At 34.5% G+C, this 23,012-nt stretch overlaps 1 protein-coding gene across 1 annotated transcript in view; it reads right to left on the bottom strand.

The window, feature by feature from the left end:
* The window catches only part of LOC126888176 (uncharacterized), a 158,831-nt gene extending 137,930 nt beyond the window's left edge, over positions 1 to 20,901 (bottom strand). Inside the window, exon 1 of the mRNA XM_050656166.1 lies at positions 20,794 to 20,901. The gene's annotated coding sequence lies outside the window, so the exon portion shown is untranslated. The remainder of the gene's footprint in view (positions 1 to 20,793) is intronic.
* Between the last annotated feature and the right edge of the window lie 2,111 nt (positions 20,902 to 23,012).

A 23,012-nucleotide genomic window follows, 5' to 3' on the forward strand; every position in this document is an offset into this window, starting at 1 on the left:
AGCAAATAATCAGAACAATAACGAAGATACAGCGAGTATACTTACCAAATTTCTAGAAGAGTTTAAAAATTTATTTAACCAGCTAATGCAAAAAAACAGTATGGTGCTCAACATGATTTCCATGCTAGTAAATAAAGTAAACTAACAATGTCTAAGTGCATAAGAATTGCCCAATGGAATGCCAATGGTCTTCCTAATCATAAAGAAGATATAAAACTATTTCTGGAACAAAATTTCATAGACATACTACTAGTAAGTGAAACCCATTTTACAGACAGAACCTACTTCAAGATACCTAAGTATAAATTATATTACACAAATCACCCAGATGGTACAGCCCACGGAGGTTCAGCCATATTGATAAGAGAAACTATAAAACATTATGAAATGCTAAAATATGAGACAAATCACATTCAAGCAACATCGATAAAAATACAAACTCTTCCATATGATATAACTGTCACAGCAATTTATTGTCCTCCCAGGCATAGATTTACAAAAGAAAATCTTCTACCCTTTTTCAAACTCTGGGGCCAAAAACAACCACTAAAGGCAGAGAGCTAACAAAAGTTATCCAGGATAAAAGCTACTCATTCCTATCGACGGGATCACCGACATATTGGCCAACCGATCCAAATAAAACACCAGACCTATTGGATTTCTTTATTACAAACGGAATATCTCAATCATATACAGATGTAGTACCAAGTTTTGATTTATCATCAGATCATAGTCTCATAATTGCCACAATTAGCACAACGGTGATAATCAAAAAACCAACACCTCGACTGCGTGACCCGTCAAAATAGCCCGGTCAAAAGAGCCCCGTCAAAAAAGCCCCGTCAAAATAGCCCGAACACAAAATAGCCTCGACAAAACAGCCCGCCAACAAAATAGCCCCGTCAAAATAGATCGCACACAAAATAGCCCCGGCCAAAACAGCCCCGGCTAAAATAGCCCCAGGCAAAACAGCCTCTTATAACCAATTACATAATTATTTATACAAGGTGTCCAAAAACTTTTTTTTAATTTAAATTGTTTGACGAAAAGGAAGAATGTATTTAATTTATTTAATTTAAAATGCATTTTACTGTTGCCCGAAAACAGAAAAAAATGTTTATATCATAAATAAACATTGATTTTCGCTTAACTTAAATGTTCAAACTTCCAAGAGGCAGGGAAGACAGGACTCGAGTTCTCTGAAAAGACCGTTTTTATTTAATGTGGTTAAGATAAACATCTGAACAGAGGATAATTAAATTACCATTTCCGAAAAAATGTATTTTTAAGGAATTATTTCATGATGAATTCTGAAAGGAGCTTTTTTGTCGGGGCTATTTTGTCGGGGCTATTTTGTCGGCGGGCTATTATTCCGCGGATATTTTGTCTGCAGGCTATTTTGTCGGAGCTATTTTGTGTGCGGGATATTATGTCGGGGCTATTTTGTCGGAGCTATTTTGACGGGGCTATTTTGACGGGGTACCCCTCGACTGCATAGCTTCAAAACAAACTGGGACACATACCGGCTAATCATAGAAGAGGAAGTAAATCTACTAGTGAGATTGCAAACTCCCGAACAAATAGAAATAGAAACTAGTAATTTAATCAACTTACTTCAAAATGCTGCCAAACAGTCTACCCCTCAACCTGGACAAAAAAAATTTTCAACCAACATTCCTCTTGAAATAAAAAGACTTGTAGCAGAAAAACGAAAAGCCAGATCAATTTGGCAAAGAACTCACAGACCAGACGACAGGACAATTTATAATAACAAAACTAGAAACTTAGAAACAGCTCTAGAACAGATGAGAAACAACTCATTTGAAAACTATGTATCAAACCTTTCGCGTCAAGATAACTCTATCTGGAAACCAATCAAAAACAAAAATAAACCAATAAATACTTCACCTTCAATTCGGAAAAACTCAATACCACCAGGACCATGGGCAAAAAGCAACAAAGAAAAAGCTGATTTATTTGCTGAACATCTAACTGAAGTCTTCAAGCCACACGACAATGACCAAGTACAAGAAGTAGAGCAGGAACTAGCCTTACCAATTAATCAACGAGAGCGACTAGCTTTAATTACACCGAAGGAGATCAAAGATGAAATTAATCATTTGAATGAAAAGAAGGCACCAGGCACTGATCTTATAACAGCAACAATGCTAAAACAACTTCCTAAAAAAGTATAATGAAGTTATTGTACATATTAAATGCAATATTAAGACTTAATTATTGGCCTATATCACTAAAAATTGCCCAAGTAATTATGATACCGAAACCTGGTAAAGCTTTAACGGATGTTTCATCATACCGCCCAATAAATCTACTGCCAATAATGTCAAAAGTTCTTGAAAAGCTGTTACTTAAAAGAATTATGAGCGACCTAGAATTCCAAAACTGGATCCCGGAACACCAATTTGGATTCCGGCAAGGTCATTCTACAGTGCAACAATGCCATCGCATATCAAATGTAATTAATAGAGCTTTGGACAAAATAAGTATTGCAGAGCAGCCTTTCTGGACATCAGCCAAGCATTTGATAAGGTATGGCACCCAGGATTACTTTATAAAATCAAAAAATCCCTACCCAACAAATACTTTGACTTATTAAAATCATATCTAAATCACAGAGAAATTGAAACTAAAGTGGAGGATGAACTATCAAACCGTAAAAAAATTCATCAGGAGTCCCACAAGGTAGTATATTGGGTCCACTTCTTTATGTACTGTACACATCCGATTTACCAACCTCTCCACAAACCACCATTGGAACTTTCGCTGATGACACAGCAATATTTGCAACTGAAGAGGGTGCAAGAGCTGCAGTATTAAAACTTCAAGAACACCTAGACCAAATTGGACAGTGGTTAAAGAAATGGAAGATAAAAGCTAATGAAACTAAGTCAACACATATAACTTTCACACTAAGGAAAGACCAATGCCCAAATATTAGCCTTAATCAAGTCAACATACCACAACAGAATATCGTCAAATACCTGGGGCTTCATCTTGATTCTAAATTAAACTAGAAACAACACATTTTAAAGAAGAAGAAACAAATTGATGTTGAGAGTGAAAGAAATTAATTGGCTTATAGGTAGAAAATCTCGACTCTCAATTGAGAACAAACTTCTGATTTATAAAACAGTCATCAAACCTATATGGACGTACGGTATAGAACTATAGAGTTGTGCCAGCAAATCAAACACAAAAATTATCCAAAGAACTCAATCAAAAATTCTACGCACCATCGCAAATGCCCCGTGGTACATTTCCAACCAAACCCTTCATACAGACCTAAACATCCCTTTAGTCAGCACAGTAATTCAAGAAAGAGCCAACAGACACCACGAGAAATTGGAAGGCCACCCCAACCAATTAATATTACCACTACTGCAGCCACTAAATAACAGACGATTGCGAAGATTATGGCCCATAGATCTTCGCTGAAACTGAGGTGAAACCGCTGGGTGATGTACCTCATAACGCCATTTTAGTGTACAATACTACAGTGATATAAGTTATTGTACTTGTTATCAAATTAACTCATAGAATATGTAATTCTGATTGTTAATAAATGCTTACAAAAAAAAATCTGTACATATTATGTATTTTTTTTTAATTTTATTATGGCCTTGGTTCATAACCTTTAGCCACGTAACTACATATACAATTATTATTCGTTCATAAGTATAAAATTGTTCAGTATACACTTAAAAATAAAAAATAAAAAAAAATAAAGCTTACAAATAACAATGCCTACGTACTATGTTAATAAATACAACTATATTAATTTTTTTTTCTTTTTCACTACGGTAAGAACTAAAAACATACATAGGTTACAAAATAATATAATTAATTACAGTAAATATCTCATTCACACATTACATAATACAAAAGAAATACCTATTCATTCAAACGATTAGTTTTACATTCACACTTTTAATTTAATTTTTTAAAGAAATGTCATAATTAGTTTAAAAATTTTAATGTTATCCACACTTAATAGCACATTTAAGTCTAGGGGAGTACTTAAACCTGCTTTCAGCAATTCTTGTAGCAGCCACATACTTGCATTGAGATTTAAGGGACAGTTAAAAAATATATGATTTAGATTAGCTATGCTAGTTCCACAGTCACATCTGCCTGTTGGGAGAACTTCGATTTTATGTAGATGCTTCGGGAAACATCCATGATCTACTTTTAATCTTAGGATGGTCGACACTGTATTTCTACTTAGTGCAACAACTTTGTAAAATTGGTTAACAGCTACTGTTGGTTCTAATTTAAACAAATTAGTGCCTGTACTTTCACCGAACTGAATCCAACGTTTATCCCATTTACATTTAATATGCTGTTTAACGTATGCAAAAAGATCACATGTGTTAAGTTCTTCAATCAATATTTGAGGGTACTTTAGTGGATTTTTAGCTATTGAATCCGCAATACTATTACCTAATATGTCTGAATGTCCCTTAACCCACACAAATTTAACACTATATGTTGAAGCTGATAATTTTAGTAATTGTTGCAATATTTTTAATATAAATATATTGCTGTTAATTGTGACTCTAAAGTTTTGTAATGCATTTAATACTGATAGTGAATCACTGCACACAAAAATTTTGTTCCATTGTTTCTCACAACACCATTCAAGAGCTTTATATATAGCACATGCTTCGGCGGAAAAGATGCTGGATTGAATATTTAGAGTAAATACTTTTTTTTTATTTATTTTTGGTACAAAGTAAGCACTTGTTGTACAGTTTACTGATTTTGACCCATCTGTATAGATCGTGGTGTAATCTGAATAATTACTTAAGATTTCCTTGAGAGTATTATGACAAAATTTAGTTTGGTATTTAGGGATAATAATATTTGTAGATAGAACGCTTGTTAAGTGTGGTATATCCAATGATTCCCAAATAAGTTAGCAAGGAGAGTTTGTTAAATTAAGTTCATGGCAAGTTACAAATGCTGTCACTAGTAGTGGAGAATTCTTTTTTGCAAAATGTGTAGATGTTAAATCAGTTGTATTTAATTGACTAATTATTTTTGCATTATACGTGCAGCGATAATGTTGGATTAGGAAATATTTGCTTGCCAAATATTCTCTACGTAATGGGAGTGGATTTTCAGATGCTAGAACTAGTGTAGCTTCATTTGGAGTGCTTTTCATCAACCCTAACACATTTTTCAAAGCTTTCAATTGGATTCTATCAAGTTTACTTATATAATATGTATTATATAGAATAAACGGTGACTTCCGTTCCTACCTGTGACTTTCATGTCTCTCATGTCATGTGAATGTCATGAAACTATTCAAAATAATTGTTTTTCCATGCAAAAAATATGTTACTTAATAGTATTGCTACTCTGCTTTAAAAACGCTTTACTCAAACACCAGCAATCAACTCCTCTTACTCTACACAGTCGATATACCAGAGTCTCATAATACTAAGATCTCTTCCTTTGCTGATGACGTAGCAATACTAGCTGTAAATGAAGATCCCATACAAGCCTCAAAAAAACCTGCAACACCATCTGGACAGACGCAGTGAATGGTACACAAAATGGCGAACAAAAGTAAACAAAACAAAATCATCTCAAATAACGTTTACCAACCGCCACAACACATCACCATCCAGCCTCAAAAGTCCACTGCTGAACATAGGCCTCCTCCCCTCGTTTCCAACCCCATCTATTCTGCGCCGTCCTCATCCAGTTTTTATTTACCTTTCTTAAGTCGTCAGTCCATCTTGTAGGCGGTCGACCGACGCTTCTCTTGTCTTCTCTTGGCCTCCATTCCAATAACCTCTTCGTCCATCGCCCATCTGTCATTCTGGCTACGTGTCTTGCCCATCTCCACTTCAACCTGGCTATCCTCTCGATGACGTCAGTCACCTTTGTTCTTCTCCTGATTTCTTCGTTTCTGATTTTGTCTCGCAGAGTTATTCCTAACATTGACCGCTCCATTCTTCTCTGCGTGACTCTTAGTTTGGTAGCCGAGGCTTTAGTTAAGGTAAGTGTTTCTGATCCGTACGTCAAGACTGGGAGGACGCACTGATCGAATACCTTTCTCTTTAGACATGTGGGTAACTCACTTTTAAAAGTTTCTCTCAGTTTTCCAAATGCTGCCCACCCAAGGCCGATTCTTCTCTTCAGCTCATGAGTCTGGTTATCCCTGCCAATCGTAATTTCATGTCCCAGGTATTTATATCTATCTACGAGTTCTATTTCCTTCCCACCAATACTGATGTTCTGGTTGGGTACCAAATTTGTCATTATTTTTGTTTTTGAGATGTTTATATTTAAACCTACATTTTCTGTAGCTACAACGAGTTCTTGTACCATCTCTCTTGCCATACCTAGATCCTCAGCTACTATGACTATATCATCGGCGAAACGTAAGTTGTTTAGGTATTCTCCATCTATTTTTATTCCCTTTGTCATCCAATCCAAACTCTTGAAAGCATGTTCTAAGACCGTATTAAAAAGTTTAGGTGACATTGGGTCTCCTTGTCTAACCCCCCGTTCTATTTTTAAGCGATTACTGTTAGTATGTAATTTGACAGTGGTTGTTGCCTGTAAGTATATTTTGTGTAATAACTTTGTATACTTATAATCTAGCCCAGGGCTTCCCAAACTGTGCGTCGCGACGCCCTGGGGCGTCGCGGCTTTGTTCCAGGGGCGTCGCGTGTCAGCGCGTACTTTTATTCGATATTTTAAACTGATATTGACTGAAAATAATATTAACTGGGATAACTGTGTAGGCGTGTGTACGGATGGTGCCCGAGCGATGCCTGGACAGTATGGAGGAATACAAGCTCTCATCAAAACCAAGGCTCCAAGTGTAAAATAGACACATTTGTCATACATAGAGAGGCCTTAGCAGCAAAGAAATTACACCTGAATTAAGTGTTGTGATGGATAGCATTTAGTGGTGAACTACACACGACCCGTGAAATCAAGACTTTTCAAGAACTTTGTGAAGAAATACCTTTAATTTATTAATGCAACTCTCGTTGGCTGTCCAAAGGCAACGTACTCGCACATGTATACGAATTAAGAAATGAATTTTACATAAATCTACCTACAGAATCGCATAATATTGCGCAAAACTTTATTAATTCAGAGTTTATAATAAAATTAGCATACCTCTGGATATATTTAAGCAATTAAATGATGTTAATAAGTCTTTGCAGGGAAACAATACTCATATCCTGCAACTGGAAGATAAAATTACTGGGTTTCAGAAGAAGCTAGACTTTGAGAAATATTTTGCCGAAGATCGGGAGCAATATCACTGGGTCAGAAACCCTTTCCAGTCATCCACACAATCGACACTTTCAACAGAGTAAGAATAACAACTGACAGAATTGTCCTGTGATTCTAGCCTAAAGCTTTTGTATCTTAGTTTCTCATGAATATCATGCCATCAGTACTTCTGCATTAAAGGTTTTATTACCATTTGGGACTTCGTACTTGTGCGAAACGGGCTTTTCTGCAGTTGCAGTAGTAATTAAAAACAAGTACAGGTCAAACATAAACGTAGAAAAAGAAATGAGAGTGGCAATTTCCAAACTGAAGCCCCGGTTTTATAAGCTGTACTCAAAAAAAGCAAGCACATCCCTCATCCCTCACATTAACCAGCCAGTTACATAAATAAATATCCCTTTTTATTTTTGTGCCTATGTTTTGATTTCGTTCTTAATTTCTAAAAAAATTAAGTTCAAAAAGTGTTTTTTTTTATAACTACTCGTATAACCTGTTAGTAGGCTAGTACTAAAATTTGTAAATATTATTGGGGGTTGGGTTCAGGAGCGTCGCAAAAAATAGCAGAGTCCCAAGGGCCTCACAGTACGAATAAGTTTGGGAAGCCCTGATCTAGCCTGCATTCTTTAAGCGCCTGTAATATTTTGCTAAGTTCAACTGTGTCAAAGGCTTTATGAAAATCGATAAAAACTAGAACTAGGGGTTTATTGTATTCCACTACTTTCTCTATCAGGGTTTTTATACTTTGTAGATGGTCATTTGTTCCGTAATTTTTTCGGAATCCTGCCTGTTCTCTTGGTTGATAAGTCTCTAACTTTCTTTCCATTCTCTTAACTATTATTCGCGTAAATAACTTATATAAATGGCTGAAGAGGCTAATCGGTCTGTAATTCTCTAAATTGGCTGTGTCTCCTGCTTTGTGTAATAGAATCATAGTAGCGTTGTTCCAGTCTGTTGGAATATTGGCGTTGTGAAGGCAGATATTGAAAAGTTGTTTAATTTTTTCAAGTAGTATATTTCCTCCAATTTTTAGTGCTTCTGATACTACTCCATCTTCACCTGGGGTTCGATTATTTTTCATTTTCTTCAGAGCCTCTTTGATTTCTGATTTTGTTATATCGGGCATTAAATCCGATCCTTGATTTAATACCCCAGTTTTTACTGTAATTGGAGGTTGCGCATTGTCATCTTTTTTTCTTGATTTGTATAACTCTGTGTAGAACTCTTCGACTATTGTTAATATTTCATCTCTGTTTGTAGTTTCTTTTTTCTGTTTCTTAGTTTGTTGATTTCTATTTTTCCTTTTTGTACGCTTACGTTCTTCAAAACTTTCATGTTCTTATTTTGCTCTATTGCTTGTTTTGTTTTTTCTACATTGTAGTTTCTTATGTCTTTTTTCATTGACTTTGTGATAGTCTTATTTATTTGATTTAGCGCTTCTTTGCTGGAACTTGTATCTCCTTTCATCTGTCGTCTTAGTTCTATAAGGGTTTTAGTAGGTTGACTTAGTTTTTCATCTTTTTGGTTTGTTGGACAATATTTAGTTTGAGCCTGTTGTATTGTGGTGATTATTTGCTTGTTCAGTATATTAATGTCTGTTGTTGTTGTATCTTTCAATGTATCATTAATATATTTTTCGAACTCCTGAATATTAGTTGGTTTTACCAATTTCTTTGGGTGTTTCTTATTTATCATTTTGAGTCTTTCCTTTTCGATCGATATCGTTATTTTAGCTCTTACTAACCTGTGATCACTGCTTGTGCTGAACTGGTTTAACACATTTACATCTTTAAATAATTCTTTTTTATTTGTTAAGAAATAGTCGATTTCGTTCCTTGTTTTTCCACTGGACTTTCCCAGGTCCATCTTCTGTGTTTTTTCTTTTTAAAGAAGCTGTTCATTTAATAGAGATTGTTTTCCAAAAGAAAAGTTAACAGTTGTTTGCCTCTATCATTTCTGCCTTCGCTTCCAAAATTTCCCAATATTATTTCAGAGGGGTCTTCCTTGGTACCTATTTTGGCGTTGAAATCACCGCCTATTATTAAGAAGTGGCCAGGATTTTCCTTGATTGCACAGGATATTTGGTCGTAGAATATTTGGACTTCTTCATCTGAATGGCCTGTAGTAGGTGCGTATACTTAAATAAACTTTAGGATATATCTGGTGCTCATTTTGATGTTTAAGTAGACCACCCTTGTTGATATTTGGTTTATTGGCACAATTCTGTTCGCAATTCTTTTGTGAACAAAGAAGCCGACTCCTCCGACTGTCGATTCCTCTTCTCCTTTGTAGTACCACAGATGGCCTGATGGGAGTGAGATAAGATTCTCTCCTTTTTTTCGAACTTTGCTGATACCCACAATATCCCAATTCACTTTTGAAAGTTCTTCCTCCATTTCTTCGAACCTTTCTTCGGTAGAGAGCGACCGAGCATTATATGTGGCGATGTTGAGGTTTATATTTTTGACGCACTTTGAATAGGGTTGGTTTACACTGGTCGGGTGTGTGGCATTTAAACACCGTGCTTGCCTTGCATGTTGGTGAGTATTCATATTTATTCCCACGAGTAGCTGGGGACCGTTGTCGATTCCTGTAGAGCCCCGCGTACAGGAACAAGGCTAATTTTCAATGAGATTTCGCCCGGTGTCCCAAGAGCATCGTTAGCGGCCGCGTGACGTGCGACCATTCAGTTTTTAGCACGATAGCTTCCACCTTAACTTACAGATTTTTTGCATCTGGTTTTCTCCATATTTTGTTGGGTAAGATGGGGAGGGAAAAAGGTGTATATGGGAAGAATCTGTAGTAGAAAGAAATATAGTGACCCGTCTGCCTTCGGAAACCTAATCACCATTCGGGGTCGGAAAAAAACAAGAGTTAGCCAAGAGAGGCTGATAGAAAAGATTAAAGACATTTCACTCAAGACAAGTTGAAGAAGAATAAAATGTGAAGGCCCTTATGATGCGCCAGGTGCGTTTCATAAGCGTATGAGTATTGGTACGCTTTGTGTTCCCGCTCATACTTCGGGGTGTTGACTACAGACTGTATGGCTCGTCCAGCATGCCATAGCATGGAGGATAAGGTTCACGTAATTTTTACAATGTAGACACCCTAAACTCCATGGTCTGACATCAAAAGTTACGCACGAAGAAGTTCTGCGTAGAATATGTTCTGCAAAAGATTGCAAAAACCATCTATTGTAGAGTCCTCTAATACTACTATACTGTAATACTACTGATTTGTGCAAGTTTCATCATCCCATTTTGAGCGCGCCAACATTTGGTGGTCTTTTAAATGTCCAGATATAGTGACAATTGACTTATTTACAAATATATAAAAAAAGTAAAATAAACAAATGTATATGCATGAACTAGAGGTGTAGAGATGAATGGACAAAGAGGTAGGGAGTAGGGAGCCACAACACATGCCTACCATAAATAGAATAAGGTGAGACATCATTGGAAGTCTCTCCTTCATGCGCAAAGACATGGAACACATTAATTTACTTAATACTCTTAAAATGATGTGTGTGTGTGTGTGTGTGTGTGTTCACAAAGAGGGGATGGCATTAGATGAACTTTTTGCCACAGATATTTTCTTGAAAGGATGTAGATTGTACATAAACATAATAATACAAAAAAAAAACACAAACAATATTACAATACATTATAACTTTTACAACTTTAACACAATGACAACTATAAATTTCAAATACAACTACTGTTATACAGGGTGTAACAAAAGTACAGGTCATAAATTTAATCACATATTCTGGGACCAAAAATAGTTCGATTGAACCTAAATTACCTTAGTACAAATGTGCACATAAAGAAAGTTACAGCCCATTGATGTTACAAAATGAAAATCGATTTATTCCAATATATCGAAAACTATTTGAGATTTTTTATTGAAAATGGACATGTGGCACTCTTATGGCAGTAGTTTCTTAAGAAAAAAAATTATAGTGAAATTTGGACACCCCTTAAAAATTTTATGGGGGTTTTGTTCTTTTAAACCCCCCCAAACTTTTGTGTACGTTCCAATTTAATTATTTTATTGTAGTACCATTAGTTAAACACAATGTTTTAAAAACGTTTTTGCCTCTTAGTACTTTTTCGAAGTCAGTTTTTATCGAGATATTTTGAAGATTTGTCAAATCCACCACATATTTGTATATGGTTAAGTACGATTATGGAGACTTGGTAATAATATGAAAATTTATTTATGATTTACATTTTTAGGTATATTTTGAACCATTTTAAAAAAGAAGCCACATCTCGATAAAAGGTAAATTATCGGAAAAATACAAAGGGGCAAAAAAGTTTTAAAAACACTGTGTTTAACTAATGGTACCGCAGTAATAGTTTAATTGGAACGTACACAAACATTTGGGGGGTTTAAAGGCACAAAAACCCCATAAATTTTGTATGTAAACATTTTTAAAAACAAGCCGCATCTCGAGAAAAACTGCCTTATCGAAAAAATAATAGGAGGCAAAAAAGTTTTGAAAATATTGAATTTAACTAGTAGTATCACAATAATAGTTTAATTAGCACGCACACAAAAGTTTGGGGGGGTTTAAGGGAACAAAACCCCATAAAATTTTTAGGGGGTGCACAAATTTCACTATAATTTTTTTTTAAGATGTTCCTGCCATAAGAATGCCATATGTCCATTTTAAATAAAAAATATCTAATAGTTTTCGATATATTGGAAAAAATCCATTTTCATTTTGTAACTTCAAAGGGCTGTAACCTTTTAAATGTGCATATTTGCACTAAGGTAAGTTAGGTTCCTTCGAACTATTTTTGGTCCCAGAATATGTACTTTAATTTATGACCTGTATTTTTGTATACACACCCTGCATAAACTGTCAACTTTCTATGTTTATACTGGTTTCTATACATTTTCTGACTTTCTAGATATCACTAGACTTTAGACATGTAAACAGTGCAACAAGATCTAGGACTGTATAATAAGGCACGTATCCACTATGTTCGTGGCAATGACGTCCTTGATATTGGCGTTACACCTAGCGTTACAGGTGTCCCGATTTGCGCGGGACGTCCCGATTTTCAGGGGTCTGGGGACGTGTACCGATTTCTACCTGATCGGGACACTAAATGTTCCGATTTTCACCAACGAAAACCAATTTCAGGAGGACTTGCAGTGAATTTTATAACTAGGTATGTTATAAAAACAAGGCACTCTTAAAAGCTGCAAAATCAAAAAATGAAAAAGACAATTTTAATAAAAAATAAATAATTTACTTAATCTAAGATTTTTTTGAAGTTATACTTCTTTACGCGCGATATGAGGGTGAATTTTTATATGTTAAAACGTACGATCCGGGCGCATGCGCATTATAAGTTTGTTCTGATTGGATGTTCAAATGACATGTCAAAAATTATCCAATATGGCAGCTGTAGCACAGCTGTGGTGTGGACGGTTGACGGTTTGGTTATGTATGGTTGTTGCGTTTTAAAATTTGTGAAAAGAGAAACAACAAACAAAGGTTAGTTAATATTTATACTACCTTTTTGAAGTTATACTTCTTTAGGCGCGATTTCATTGAGGGTGAAATTTTAGTAATCTGCGCACACAGGCAGTATGGAGTTCGTTACTAAATGTTTTAATTTATGTATTTATCAGTCCAGAAAAGATGTGGAAAGAATATATTAGTGTTTTTAAATATATTTTTCCACAAACGTGTTAAAAATGCAATTTATAGCACTCCATAGGAGCGTTAAAAATGCTAGTTTAAAGCACCGGTGCTTTAAAAATTTTAAGGCACTGCAGTTAAAAGTTAATTGTCAAATTGTGAAACGTCAAAATATTTATATTTCATTTAGTAACATTAATAGATATTAATAATACCTATTTAGGAATGTTTCTTCTAAAATTTAGGAATATATTAATTTTTTAATAGATTTAAGTATGTAGTAATTTTCTTTACAATTTTTACTTACCAATTTGTTTTGTTTACACCTAATATCGCCGTTGTCTAGCAAGTGTCTGCGTAGATTAGTGGTATGTGTATTTAGCTACGGATCTGTTAGTACTTGGTTCGATCCCCACATAAGGACATTTTTTTTGTTTATTATTAATGGTTATTGACATCTTAGACTATTATTATATGGACTTATAAATGATTAAAAATAATTAAAAATAATTAAAATAATTAATCGGGATGTTGCCCAACTATTTACCGGGTTGCAAATTTATAATAATTGCCTATTTCAAAATGCACTTTTGAAATGAATTTTTCTTATGCACAAATGCAATTTCAGATTTCTTATTCATTACAATAGTTCACAAAATTTCCTGACATTCTCACGAATCCAACGCACCAAACTGCATTAAAATCTCTCTTACTGCGCCAAAAATCGAGAGAAAGGCCTTTTTTGTGCTTCAATGCCTCGACTAATTCGGCCAGAGATCGAGAGGTCGTGAGTTCGAATCCAGTGCAATCCTATAATTTTTTTTATTTTTTTGATAGCGGTAAGCACAAAATTAGTTTGGTGTTTAAAAAAAAATTAAAACAAACTGTTTAAAGTATATTTATTTTTAAGAAATCATATAATAGAAGTATCAATTCTTACGTGCGTACAAAGTACACACACATTATTTTTTTTTTAATTTCGTCTGATTATTATTATTATTATGTAGGATTAAATACAGATTATAGAAACACCTTGTAGTCCAGTAAATGAACGGGAAATACGGCGATACCGTGGAATTTTCAGGATCAACTCCGAATTGCATGAAAATTTGGACGGTTTGTGCCGTTGGTTAATTTTACTCGGGGGGTGACAGTTACCCCTAGTTGGGGGTGAAAAACCGCGCGTTTAAAATAAGTCCGGAGATGGATAAATTGACTAATTATAAGCAATTTTAGTTCTATAAAATTTTAACCTAGTTAATACTTTTCGAGTTATTTACGATTGAAAATGTTTATTTTTCGACAGAAAAATCACGTTTTCATGCTATTTTCACAAACAGCTCAAAAAGTAAGTATTTGATCGAAAAAAATATTCTTAGCAAAAATGTAGCATAATATAAAAAAAAATGAAAAAAATTGTGAACTCGTAAAGTCTATAGACCCAGCAAAAGCAAAGTTGTAGCTTATGAAAAATACGATCTTATTCGTCAAATTCCAAATCAAATATTTCAACGTGAAATAACCAAGAAATGAAGCACTTTTCGGGAAAAACCAATTAAAACTTTTTTAATAAAGCTTTATTTTTATGTTTTAAAAAAGTTTCTAGCATTCAAACTAAGCGAGTTTTGCTCAAAATCAAGTCGACTCCTTTTTTTTGGTAAAAAAATCCTGAAAATCTCCCCCTACTTAGCACCCCAAATGAAATTAATCGTTACCGCTTTACAAACAATTTACTTTACGTATGTATTTTTTACATGATTGAAAGGGCATGAACGAGTCACTAATCACGAGTGTATGCAAAATATGAACAGCCATATTTTAAACAATTTTTGTCTTACAGAAAAACAAAATGAATCTATCATATTTATAAAAGCAAAACCTACCTACTTTTTACTCCTTGAGATTTTTAGTATTCCTAATACTTTATAAGTTATTTAAAAAAAAAATGCATTTTTCAATATTTTAGGAAAATTTTTTTTACTATAAAACCATTTTTTTCAAAACTAAGCACTCCCCACCGGTAAACCTTACAGAAAAGTATTGACTTAGTTTAAAAATTATATAGAGCAAAAGTTCTTTAGAGTCAGTCAGTTGATCCATTTTGGGACTTACTTTAAACGCGCGTTTTTTTACCCCCGAGAAATGGGGAAAAAGCACTGTCACCCCCAAGTAAAAGCAACCAACGGTACAAGTTCATCTTTGAAGTAGACAGTAAGTAGAACCTAAAACCAGATTTTCATGCAATTCGGAGTTGACTCTGAAAATTACACTTTAAAACGGTCATTTACTGGGCTGTTGTTGTTTATTTGTCCCGATATACAACCCTGAATCCCGATTTGTTTTTGCTTATGATAGTATAAACAATACACATATAAAGTAAATGGTAAAGCGGTAACGATTAACTTTATTTACGGTGCTAAATAGGGGGAGATTTTCACGATTTTGTTTACCAAAAAAAGGAGCCAACTTTATAGTTAGTTTTAATGCTAGAGACTTTTATATAAAACAAAATTAAAGATTCTGTTAAATACTTTAAAAAATTTTAATAGGGTTTGCCCGAAAATTGCTTAATTTTTTGGTTATTTCAAGTTGAAAAATTCGATTTGGAATTTGACGAATAAGAACGTCTTTTTGATGAGCTACAACTTTGATTTTACTGGTTTTATAGATTTTCTGAACATACAATTTTTTTTTTGCTTTTATGAAAGCTACATTTTTGCTAAGAATATTTTTTTCGATAAAATTACTCGAAAAGTATTGACTTAGTTTAAAAATTATATAGAGCAAAAGTTCTTTAGAGTCAGTCAGTTGATCCATTTTGGGACTTACTTTAAACGCGCGTTTTTTTACCCCAGAGAAATGGGGAAAAAGCACTGTCACCCCCAAGTAAAAGCAACCAACGGTACAAGTTCAACTTTGAAGTAGACAGTAAGTAGGACCTAAAACCAGATTTTCATGCAATTCGGACATGACTCTGAAAATTACACTCCAAAACGGTCATTTACTGGGCTGTTGTTGTTTATTTGTCCCAATATACAACCCTGAATCCCGATTTGTTTTTGCTTATGTACCGATTAAAACCAAATCGGACCTGGCAACACTAGTTACACCTCTGTTCACAGAGCGGCCCATACCTTACCTAGTTTATTCTTATTATGTATATGGTGTCTAGTAGCGCGGCGGTTACTGTATAACTTATTTGGTCGCTAATAACCCATTTTGTTTATGCTACATTTTTTCTAAAAAAGAAAATTACTTAAATTTTATTCGTTCACTAAAAATCAATTTAAGACAGTTTTCAAAATTCAACTATTAATATTTTGACGTATTTTTATTAAAACGTGTTTAATTTCATAAAAGTGTTTTATTTTTGTCACACAATTAAAAAAATATATGAAAACTTTGAATTATCCACGTCCGTCCGTCCGCCCGTCTGTATGTCCGTAAACATAACTTTTCCGTCATTATACCAGCTAGAACGAAAAATGAGGTGTCGAATGAAAGCAAGGATGGTACTAAAGGTGAGAAATTTGACCTAGGGCTTCTGGTTTTAGAAATTCAACCAGAAGTACTGTTTTAAAATCGCCGGAATAGTACAATGTAATAATACGACATATTATTCGACACGCCTTACCAAGACGAGAACAAATATATACTTCAGGTTTCATGACAGTCTGTCCGTCTGTCCGTCCATCCGCGAATATAACTCCTCATTATTAATATAGATAAAGTTGTCGAATTAAAGATTATAATTCAAGGATAACATTAAAGATGAGAAATTTGCCTTTCGGTTTTAGAGTTGCAATCGGTAGTACCGTTTTAAAGTCATCAAAATAATATAAGCAATATATTGTTCGACGTGCCTTAGAACGATGAAGACAAATGTATAGGTACTTTTGGTTTTTATATCATTTTCGGTTAAAATGTTCTAACCGGAAGTGCTATTATAGTTGCAGAACTAGTACATGTGACACAGCAATCGAAGCTTATTAAAAAGTCAAGCTAGAATCTTTAGTTCCGGTGTTTAAATCCTTGCAGTTTAAGCAGTTATGACCGAAAGTTTAGTAAAAATGACTCAGAGTTAGTGAAATCGTATATCAATCGACGCAAAGTTACACGAACAGTTCCGGTTCTACTTTCGGTCACTTTGAGTGAAGACCTAGGACTTACGACCTAAGTCCAATTACTTGTTTTATTTTAGCTCATGTTTTAATAAATTAATTCAGAAAATGACCCCCCTATGGCTGAGTGGTAAGAGCGCATATCTTTGGATCCAAAGGTCCGAATGGTCGTCAGTTCGAATCTCAACAGGGTCAGAAATTTTTCGTTTATTATAAATTAATAGATGAAAATTGTTTCTGTCATTGTGGGATCGGTACTCACCGGAGGGACCGCAGACAATTAACGTCTCTTTGCAAAGAAAATGACGTCGACTTTGCAAAGTAACAAGACACTTACTCAACACACACACTACACGTGACACTAGGTACCTAACTGCAAAAATTCACCGTACCTACTATGTCAATGGCCATTAATTGTCGAGGCATTTGCTAAAAAAAAAAAAAATTACGGCACTCGTGCGAGTGCCGACAGAAGTGAAAACTTCTTATGAAGAAAGCCCCCTCGGGTACACACTCTATCCCTCCTCCAACCATTATAACTTCGGTCGAATTTATACGAAATTCAACCTGTAGTATATAAATTAATAATATCTGCCGTGTCGATAACGATCGCGAGTTCAATGCTTTTCCCATAATACATAAACGTACAGAATTTATTTCGGCGAAGCGATGACAGTCACGAATTCAATGCTTTTTCCCCATCCAGAAAGTGCACAAAATCGCTACAGAAGTTTTCACTTCAAAAATACTTTAAACACTAATCACTTATAATGATTGTAGGGACCGTGTGGCCCCTTATGCGCAAGCTCCTTCGGGTACACACTGTATCCCTCCTCCAACCATTATAACTTCGTTCGAACTTATACATACGCAATTCAACCTACAGTATATAAATTACTAATATCTCGCCGTAGCGATGACGGTTGCGAATTCAATACCTTTTCTCAATCCAAAAAGAAGTTCTATACCTATATTATATACACGCGTTGCGTGCGTCCTATACTATTTACATATAATAATAATAGTCTCCCGTTTTATACCGCTCACGTGGCTTTGGGAGTATAGCAGGGTAGTCTGCTATATCTAGGGCCTACGGTGTACAAGGAAGGTAACAGGGCCAGTGCTACGCTTCAACCGCCTATTATTACCCCTGGTTTTACCCAAGGTACTCATTTTATTCAGGCTGAGTCGACCTGGGGCCTATAAACATTTTAAAAATGTCTAGTTGTTCTTGCCGGCGGTAGCATTTGAACTCCGGACCACCGGCACGCTAGCCTAGCACAGTACCACTCGGCTACGCCGGCCCTACTATTTATATATACATACACCTAATATGTAGGTACCACAAACGCGAAAATTTCAAACCAATAAGCCTGTTGCCACATCCGTACAGAATGCTTGCCAAAATAATTCCTAACAAGCTATCAAATAAATTCGGTAGTTACCAGCCTGTTGACATAGTATCATAGAACATCTACAGACAATAACGACACTTATCAAAAAGTGCAACAAATACAATGAACCTCTTCATTTGGCATTTGTGGATTACAATAAAGCATTCGATTCTATAGAACTCTGGGCCGTATTCGAAGGAATGAATAACGCAAGGATTGATTCTAGATATAGAATACTCCTCAAATACATATACGACAATGCAACTATGCAAATAAATGTATCAGAAGGTCTAACAACAAGCAATATAAGAACGAAGAGAGAAGTTAGACAGAGGACAAAAACAAATAAAACAAAAGTGATGACAAATCAATATATCACAATCGACTTAGATGGAAGTGATAAAGAAAGTGTCGAAAAGTATACATACCTAGGTCACACGATCAAACTAGGCAGACAGAATCAAATGGCAGAAATATCTAGAAGAATCCGAATGACTTAGGCAGCACTAGCAAGACTCAGTGATGTGTTGAAGAACAAAAAGATATCAATAAATCTAAAGAAAAGCATATTCAACAGTTGTATTCTACCAATTATGACCTACAGAATGGAGACGATGACACTTACAGAGGTATCAGCCAATATATTGAGAACGACATAGAGGGCGATCAAACAAGCTATGTTAGGGATATCTCTGAGGGAACATATACAAAATGAGGACGTGCGAAGTAGGATGAAAGTGGAATATGTAATTGGAAGAATTGAAATGCAAATAAAACGAACCTGAGTAGGACACGTGTCACGACAAAACATCGAAACGTGGACGAGAAACATTGTACATTGGAAACCACGCGAGCACAGTCGTAGTAGAGGAAGACCACAAAAATGATGGCTAGATGACATCAAAGCAAAAATGGAGAGAAACTGGCACCAAATAGCACAAAACAGAGAAGAATGGAGAATTCATGGGGAGGCCTTTGTCCAGGAGTGGATGCAAACAGGCTGAAGAAGAAGATAATATATATACATACAAAATTTATTTCGACTAAACGATGACGGTCGCGAAATCAATTCTTTATCCCCATCCAAAAATAGGTGTTATTCCAATATTATATACGCTTTGCGTGCCTTCTACACTATTTATATGTACATAGATACACAAAATAATATACATATACGTACAAAATTTATTTCGCCGAAGCGATAACGGTCGCAATGACGGTCGCGAATTCAATGTTTTTTCCCATCTATAAAGTGCACAATGTCCTTAAAGAAGTTTTCACTTCAACAATATGACTATTACTATACGTACATTATAATAATATACGTTCAAAATATATTTCGTCGAAGCGATGACAGTCGCGAAATCAATCCTTTCTTCCCATCCTAAAATAGATTTTACATTTATTTTAAATTTAATTACTTCTACACGTTTTATATATACATACACATAATAAATATACGTACAAAATTTATTTCGCCCAAGAGATGACGGTCGTGATGACGGTCGTCAAATAAATTCTTTTTCCCCATCCAAAAAGAGGTTTTACATTTATTTTAAATATAAATATTTCTATACAATTTATATATACATACACATAATATACCTACATACGTACAAAATTTATTTCGCCGAAGAAATGACGGTCGCGATGACGGTCGCCAAATAAATCCTTTTTCCTCATTTTAAAATAGGTTTTACAGTTATTTTAAATTTAAATACTTCTATACAATTTATATATACATACACATAATGTATATACCTACAAAATTTATTTAGCCGAAGAGATGACGGTCGCGATGACGGTCGCGAAATAAATCTTTTTTCCCCATCTTAAAATATGTTTTACATTTACATATTTAAAATTTAAATACCTCTACCCAATTTATATATATACATACACATAATATATAGCATAAGCGATAACGGTCGCAATGACGGTCGCGATGACGGTCGCGAATTCAGTGCTTTTTCCCCTATCCAAAAAGTGCACAACGTCCCTAAAGAAGTTTTCACTTAAAAAAATCAGAGAATGAAGTGCTCACAACACAGAATATAAATTGTTTTTCATAATACGAAAAACAGTTTTTTTTTTTGCAGAGGTCCCGTTATGTTTAGTTGCCGATAGATATCTGAATAATTCTACGATGCTAATTGGAAATCTGCAAATCAATCTAATCGATTTTAACCTTGAATGATATCATTTACATATAGGGTGATAAGAACAGGAAAAGAAGGTATTAATATTATTTGGCAAGCGGATAAAAATTAAATATATTATTTAAGATACGTATAATAACAATATAAACATTATTGGAATATAATAATATTATACTTACAACATTTTGAAAATATTAATGTGATTTTCGACACTATTTTCTGCACCACTTCTACATCACCCACTACACAACTTCGATTGTGCTTATATGTTTACCATGGTACCGATAATAATACTCGTTATCAAATTTAGATAAAGAACGGATTTATTTTAATTTTTTGATAAAACATTCGTCGTCCTGGAAGAACAATGACGTCACTGAAATTATTTTCAATTCCTTGCGTCAATTTATTGCGTCATTCTTCTTCTTCATATGACTTATCGTTTAAACTTTGTCGAGCGGCATAATATTTGACAACGGAAACAGACAGCATAGGTACAACTATTGTACCTGTTATAATATACAGTGCGTCCATAAAGTAACGCATAAATTCATTATTAGCTAAATAAACAACATTCTTAGAAATTCCCGAAACTGGTCCAATTTTTTTTATATTACGATTTTTTCGTGTATATATCATACTAGTGATGTCATCCATCTGGGCGTGATGACGTAGTAGATGATTTTTGTAAATGAGAATAGGGTCATGTGATAGCTCATTTAAAAGGGTATTCAATTCTCTATTCCAGTGGTTCCCAACATTTTATGTCTGGCGACCCATATTCTGATGTTTTTTCATATTCGCGACCCATCCCTCACCCATGATGATACGCAATTCTGTATTCTGTGCGCCACTAAACTACTGTAAGGGCCACGCCGAGACCCACCTGAAATCTGCCCGCGACCCACTAGTGGGTCGCGACCCACCGGTTGGGAAACTCTGCTCTATTCAGTAGTATAATATTAACATAATTCTTTTTTATACACGGCATCCAAAATTTTTTTTTTAATTAAATTAATTGAGACAAAAAGAAGAATATATGTAATTTATTTAATTCAAAATATGTTTTACTGTTGTCAACAAACAGGAAAAACATGTTTACTTGACAAATCAATATTGTTTTTCGCTTAAAGGGATGGGAACGAACTTTCGGCTTCAATGCTATTTAAATGGTATTCATTTTTTTCGGATCCTGAGAAAACTAATAAGTATTTTTAAAAAATTTAAACGCAGAATGAAAGATTACGTTATTACCGATGGCCGAAAGTCCCTGAAAACTTCTATAATGTTTATTTTAATAAGTTACAGGGGTGAAAACCTAAGAGAAAATTTAGTGTGATTTTTAATTTTAAATATATCATTCAAAAGAAACTTTTTATTTATTCTAAGGGACTTTCGGCCCTCGGTAATAAAGTAATCATTCATTCTGTGTTTAAATTTTTCAAAAATACTTATTAGTTTTCTCAGGACTCGAAAGAAATCAATACATTTAAAATACGTTGAAAATATTGACAGGCGTCAAAATGTTCCTTTCCTTTTAAATTCAATGTTAAAGCTAATACCCTTTCAAATGAGCTATCACATGACCCCTTTCCTTATTTAAAAAAATCATCGATTACGTCATCACGCCCAGATGGATGACGTCACTAGCATGATATATATGTCAAAAAATCGTAATTTAAAAATAAAAATCGACCTGTTTCGGGAATTTCTTATAATGTTGTTTGTTTAGCTAATAATGAATTTATGCGTTATTTTATGGACGCACTGTATTATTGTCTTAAAACTTTCTTAATCTAAAGAGAAATATTAATTTGTTAGTTTTAAGATATTATTATATAGGGTGTCCCAAAAGTAGTGGAACGGTCGAATATTTCGCGAACTAAACATCGAATCGAAAAACTGAAAAATACGTGTTCAATCATTTTCAAAAATCTATCCAATAACACCAAATACCAACCCCCACTACACCCCCTGGAGGTGGGGTGGGGGGTTACTTTAAAATCTCAAATAGAAACCCCAAGTTTTTCTTGCAGATTTGGATTCGTTACGTAAAAGTAAGCAACTTTTATTCAAGACATTTTTTCGAACTGTGGATAGATGGCGCTATAATTGGGAAAAACGATTTATCCTGATACCATAGGTAAATTATAGAAACGGTCTAATATCTCGAGAAATACACTTCCAAATGAGAAACCAAAAAACAGGTTTTTAATATTTTTCGAAAACCTATCGATAAAAACCAAAAATGACCCTCCAAACCACCTCCTGGAGACGGGGTGGGGGTAAATTTAAAATCTTAAATAGCAACCCCTACTTTTTATTGCCGATTCGAATTCGTCATGAAAAATTAAGCATCATTTACTCGAAACATTTTTTAAAATTGCTGATAGATGGC

This window comes from Diabrotica virgifera, chromosome 7 (genome assembly GCF_917563875.1).
Source record: "Diabrotica virgifera virgifera chromosome 7, PGI_DIABVI_V3a".
Classification (NCBI taxonomy): Eukaryota; Metazoa; Arthropoda; class Insecta; order Coleoptera; family Chrysomelidae; genus Diabrotica; species Diabrotica virgifera.